The sequence below is a fragment of the Molossus molossus genome, unplaced genomic scaffold (assembly GCF_014108415.1).
Source record: "Molossus molossus isolate mMolMol1 unplaced genomic scaffold, mMolMol1.p scaffold_m16_p_9, whole genome shotgun sequence".
Lineage (NCBI taxonomy): Eukaryota > Metazoa > Chordata > Mammalia > Chiroptera > Molossidae > Molossus > Molossus molossus.
This window is the reverse complement of record NW_023425403.1, coordinates 68,772,501-68,778,500: the sequence shown is the minus strand read 5'-3', so window position 1 is coordinate 68,778,500 and position 6,000 is coordinate 68,772,501.

Genomic DNA, 6,000 nt, shown 5'->3' with positions numbered 1-6,000 from the left:
TGTTAATAAAGGGTCATAGAAAGGTATTAAGCAGGCAAGTAATATTAATGGGTTTACCTTTTTTAGGAACTTAAAAGATTTTTTGGAAGAAACTAAGAACTGCAGGTTTTCCACTGTTAACATTTTCAGTCTTGAAAGTATTATCAAAATATTTATTTTAAAGTTCAATTGCCTGACAACAGCTTAAAAGTGTTATTACACTTTTCATAATATATCCTGTATAATCATAATAATCCAAGCTAAAATAAGACGGGTAGTAACGTCTCTAGTACTAATCTTCGGAAAAGGTTGATAATTTTCAGGTAATTAACACCCAAGAAAACACCACCAGTGAGTAGTTTAGATTACCAATAACATACTTAACTCTCCAGTCTTGGTAGAAAGATGAAGTGATAGAATGAGATGTTGGCCTTGAATTATCCTGGGGCTGGTCTAATTCTTTAGCCCAGTGTCCCGAAAAAGCTACTTGCCATCCTGTAGTGTTAGACACTTGGGGATCTTTTACCATCTTCTCTCTTGAACCTGTTGCTTAGGATTAGTATTTAAGTTTCAAGCTTTGTGAACTATTATAATCATACGGTAGACTCCAAAGTCCATTTAAAGAGGCTCCACTGGCCAAATAAAGTCTATAAATGATTGCAGGGTCATTTTAGTGCTGTTCTTTGTGTATAATAGAGAGACTTACCTCCTGTACTGATTTGTTAGTCTAAGTTCTCACTCTGGCTCTGTTTCTGGCTTTTACAGTATTGACTTCCATACCCAACACTGTGCTCTCCTCAACCCTACCTTCTGGGTATTAGGTTGTTTAGTCTCGTGGCACCATTCTGTTCAAGAATCTGGCATATATGACTTCTTCAGATTAAAATAAAAAATCTAATGAAAACCTGAAAACATTTACATCTTTTTGGGGTAATATTTAAAAACAAGAGAAAATATAAGCACTTCTAACAGCAATAAATCAGTTATTAAGAGTTGAGTATTTTAACTATAATGAAGAAGTTAATAAAATTATCAATAAAAATCAGTCTTTTTAAAGCTTCTCTTTCTCTTGTATTTGACACAGTTCTTCGATCTTTTTCCAAACATTTACCTAGATCCTTAATATATTTTAGTTATTAAAGAACAACATTATTTTTTTTTTCTGGTTAATAAAAGTGAATTCAGTTTTAGGTAATGAAAAATTAAGACCTCACAATATTCAAAACTATTTGAAACTTATTATAAAATAAAGTACATTTTCTTATATTCAAATGGATTTTTAAAGACACAAGTAATCTATAGTTTCATTAGACAGATTTACAATAGATATATTTAAACTAGAAAAATGCTTGAGAAAGTGCTACCTAGTACTGCTCTCTGCTTTTATTAACATAGGTGAATTTCATGCTTTCTTTTATTCTTTCACTTATCATCTATTGACACATAGTCAGGAATCAAACTTGGCCATCAGTACTTGATCATAGTTTATTCTTTTTTTTATCCTCACCCGAGGATATTTTTTCATTTTTTGTACAGATAGAGTGGGAGGGAGAGAGAGGAAGGGAGAGAGAGAGAAACATCGACATGAAGGGACACATCGAGTGGCTGCCACCCGCACGACCAACCATGGCAGGGGACAAACTGCAACCGAAGTACGTGCCCTTAGCGGGAACCGAACAGGGGTCTCTCTGGACCGCAGGCTGACGCTCTAACCGCTGAGCCAAACTGACCAGGGCGATCATAGTTTATTCTTTAGTGAAAAGATATACAAATAAACACAACTACAATAAAATATTATAGGTGGATATGAGGGTATAATGGGAGAGCACAAGGTATTTTTGTTTTTGTTATTCTTTCTTACATTTAGGGAATAAAGACTTTAAAATAACTGGAAAATAATTCATTATACTTGTAATACCAAAAAGGAGATATACAAACTGGTAGGACATCATTATAAAAGAGGAGCAATTACATCACATATATGCAGCACTTCACAATTCACAACATAGTGTTATATAGAAAATTCCTCTTTTTACCCAATTTTAGGTACTACTAAGTGCCAAACATTGTGAGCACCTAACTGCCACTGTTCCAAGTGTTGATAAGCGGTCTCATTTTATTCTTTCTTCAGATCTCTCAAACAGCCATTACAATCTCCACATTACCGATGACCAAATGGAAGATCAGAGAAACTGAGCAATTTTATAAAAGTCACATAATTATTGATATCAAAACAGAGATTCTCATCCAGCATTGGCTGACACTAAAGGTCATTTCCTTCCTACTGATTGTAAAGTAAGTAAGGCAGCAATTTTTCTTTTTCTCTCTACAAATGTGGAAACAGATTTAGAGTAATTCGTTTGTCCAAAACAAATTAGAAAGTAAATATTTGAAACCAGGCTTTCCGGCTTAGCATTTAAAACACTTTCCATTTTAACTCATTGGCTCCACTGATTTTTTTGTGTTATATGATAGCATTTTAAGTAAATTAATGAGGTGAATTAAAATTTACAGTACAAGTTCTTACTGAATTTTCCTGGATGCAAAATTATAAACTTTCCTAGCATTTAATGTTCTTATCACTTTTAAATTTGAAATTTTTCACTCTAGCCCTATAGAATAAATGAACAAAAGTAAGAATAATTCCCCATACAAAACTGAGCAATTAATAATCTAGTTTTTATTTATAATAGTTCATAATTGATACTGTGCTATCATGAAACCATGTTCCAATAACTGATAAATTTTCATATCAAAATCATCCAGTTTCATGAAGAGCAAACACAATTTTAAACTAGGTTTAAAAGCTGTGAAACTATGGAGTCAGAGCGCAGTGGAGTGGGGAGGGTGTCCCTGTAAAGGGTCAGCCTGGTGAGAAACATCAGAGCCCAGGAGGAGTGAGAGGGGCCTGTTCTGGGGTAGGGGGGTTCTCAAGTGGTGTGATGAGAGTGTCCTCACAGCCAGGTGACCCAAGTCAGAATCTAAGAACAGGAATGAGAACAGTCGTTGAAGATATATGATTGCATTTAAGTAAATAATAGTAATTATGGTAACCTTTGAATTAACAACAACAAAATCAAGAGTCCACACTCACAATAAATTGAAAAAAAAAAAGCTGACAATTGTGATAATTACAAAGTTCAAAGTACTCCCTACAAAACTGTTATAAATTACAAAAAGAGGGAAAAAGTAACTTCCCAATTCAAGAATTCTGGGAGACAGCAAAATAGCCAAGTGGTCAAAGTGAATGTCATCATGTGAAAAATCAAAATCATTCTTCGTCTAATCAAATGTGCTAAGATATGATATCACTTCTGTAGTATTCTGCCAAATGCACACAATCTAAATCTAATCATGTGAACACTTAAGACAAACCCATATGGAAGGACATTTTCAGGTCATGAAATTCAGGAGAGGACTAAGCAAGGTGCAAAATGAAGTAGACTAACGAAATATGGCAATTAAATGAGGCACATGATTTTGGATTGTATTAGGTTTCACTTGTTGCCATAATTGATTACCACAAACTTAGTCACTTACAAAAACGTAAAGTTATTATCTTCTCTATGAGTCAAAATTTCAACACAGACTAAGTTAAGGTATTGGCACCCCAGCATCCATTTCTGAGACTCAGGAGGAGGATCTATTTTCTCACTCCTTCAGGTTGCTGGCAGAATTCAGTCCCTTGCTTGTAGCTCTATCATCTCAGAACCAGCAACTGGACATGGTCAAAGTTGTATCCTTCTCCTACTGCAGCGGTTTTCAACCTGTGGGTCACAACCCCTTTGGGGGTCAAATGACCCTTTCACAGGGGTCACCTAAGACATAACAGTAGCAAAATTGCAGTTATGAAGTAGCATCAAAAATAATTTTATGGTTGGAAGTCACTGCAACATGAGAAATGTATTAAAGGGTCGCGGCGTTAGGAAGGTTGAGAACCACTGTCCTAGAGCCTTCTCTTGCTCTCTGACCACACCTGGAAGAGGTTCTCCACTTTAAGGATTTCTGTGATTGGATTGGGCTCACCTGGATAATTTGCGTTAATCTTCTTACGCCAAGGTTTATCACCCTAATTTTAATCACATTTTTCCATGTAAGGATACATATTCCTAGGTTCCAGTCATTAGAATAGAAGGGGTGTGTGTGTGTGTGTGTGCGCGCGCGCGCAAGAAAGAGAGAGAGAGAGAAGAATTGGAGGGATTTCTGTCCACCACTTGTATCTTTTTTGCAAAAAAAAAAAAAAAAAAAGAGTATTGTGTCCCACTGGTGTGTTTCAGTGATTGAGCTTTGACCGATGAAGCAAGAGGTCGCCAGACACTTCCTCGTAAGGGCACATGCCCAGGTTGAGGGCCTGATCCCCAGTGAGAGACAGGCAGGAGGTGGCTAATCAATGCTCTCTTTCGTCGATGTTTCTCTCTCTCTCCCCCTCTCACTTCCCCTCTCTCTAAACTCAATAAAGTAAAAAGAAATCAATAAAAAGAAGATTGTTGGGTAAATTGGCAGAATTATAGGCAGTTTTAAAATTTTAAACAAGTACCACTGATATTTGAGTGACTTTAGTCAAATATACGGTCTTCTGAGGATACACCAAGACAACCCGTCCTTTCACAGTGACAGGAGAATAACAAAGATCAGTTTTGCCTTCTGTTTATATTGTACTACAGTTGTCCCTTGCCACTTTGCACTTCGACTTTTGGGGCTGCACTCTATCAGGTTTTTTCAAATATATTCATTAAAAAGTTAATCGAGACAGTGAAAATGATATAGCGTGCGTTCAGTTGTCTGAGTAAATTATACACCCTGTATTACAATTAAAATGAAACTTACTGTACGTATGGACTGTAGGCCTATATATTCGAGCACCCCAGGAATCCTTCAACGCCAGGCGCAACCGCTAGAGTCTGGAACGGATTAACCGCAATAAACGAGGGACGACTGTAAAGAGTTAATATGGCAGCATGAGCTAGCTATGCTGTGTTTTGACTCTAGCTGCTTGCCTTTTTTAGATTCGCTTTATTCAAATGTTGTGCAATGAATTTTATTGTTGAAAAGTAAGGTAAGAATAACTATAACCACTCATTCTAATCTCCTATGCTAAGACTTCAATTAAAATTTTATGTCTAGATCAGTGCAATTTACATGACAAAGGTGGTATGCAAAATTTCTGAAAGAAGTATATTAAATCTGGGAGATGTTTTAGTTCATTTTTGTAATTTAATGTTGTGTCTATATTAGAGAATAGTCACTCTCTTAGGGCAGTCAGTCTTTGTTTTTGTTTTTTACAATCTGCTTTAGCTATTTACATTGGAAATTAATTTACGGGCAAGAAGAGCTTTATTAATCCCAATTTTTACTGTTTTGCCTACTGAAATAGAAATCAAGTCAAAAACCCCAGAAGAATAAAGTAATTAACCTGAATATCATATTGAATCAGTTTTGCTAATACAGGTGCCCTGTAAATAATGCATGATTTCTTTAAAGAGCTTAAACCAATAATGAATAAAGTAAAAGTTTATCTATTTATAGGCATGTAAGTTGGTGGCTCTATCAGTGTTTCTATGTGGAGTGTGTGCACGTGTGTGTGTATGTACAGCAGAAGTAATAGAAACACAAATATATACTATTAAATACTATAAATGTCTAGTTTCTAGACTTGGAGAGGCTTCTTAATTTCTTATCATGAACAAAGATAAAGAGAAAAAAACATCTAATATTATAAAAAATAACTTGCTGTTCAACAGGAAAAGATAAATGATTAGAATAATTTGCTTTCCATTTTCCATTGTTTAATTTGAATCTAAATTTTTGTTTAAATATCAATAATATACAAATAACTATTAATTTATGTGTTGCTTATATACTTTGCCTATTTTAGCTTTTAAGTATTTTTAAGAAATTTTATTCTGAAAATAACCGTTTCAAAATCATATTAGAATATAAAAGAAATTTTTTAAAATAATTTTTAAAAATATTAAGTGATTTATTTAATTTTATACAATGAATAAACAACTGAATGTATAT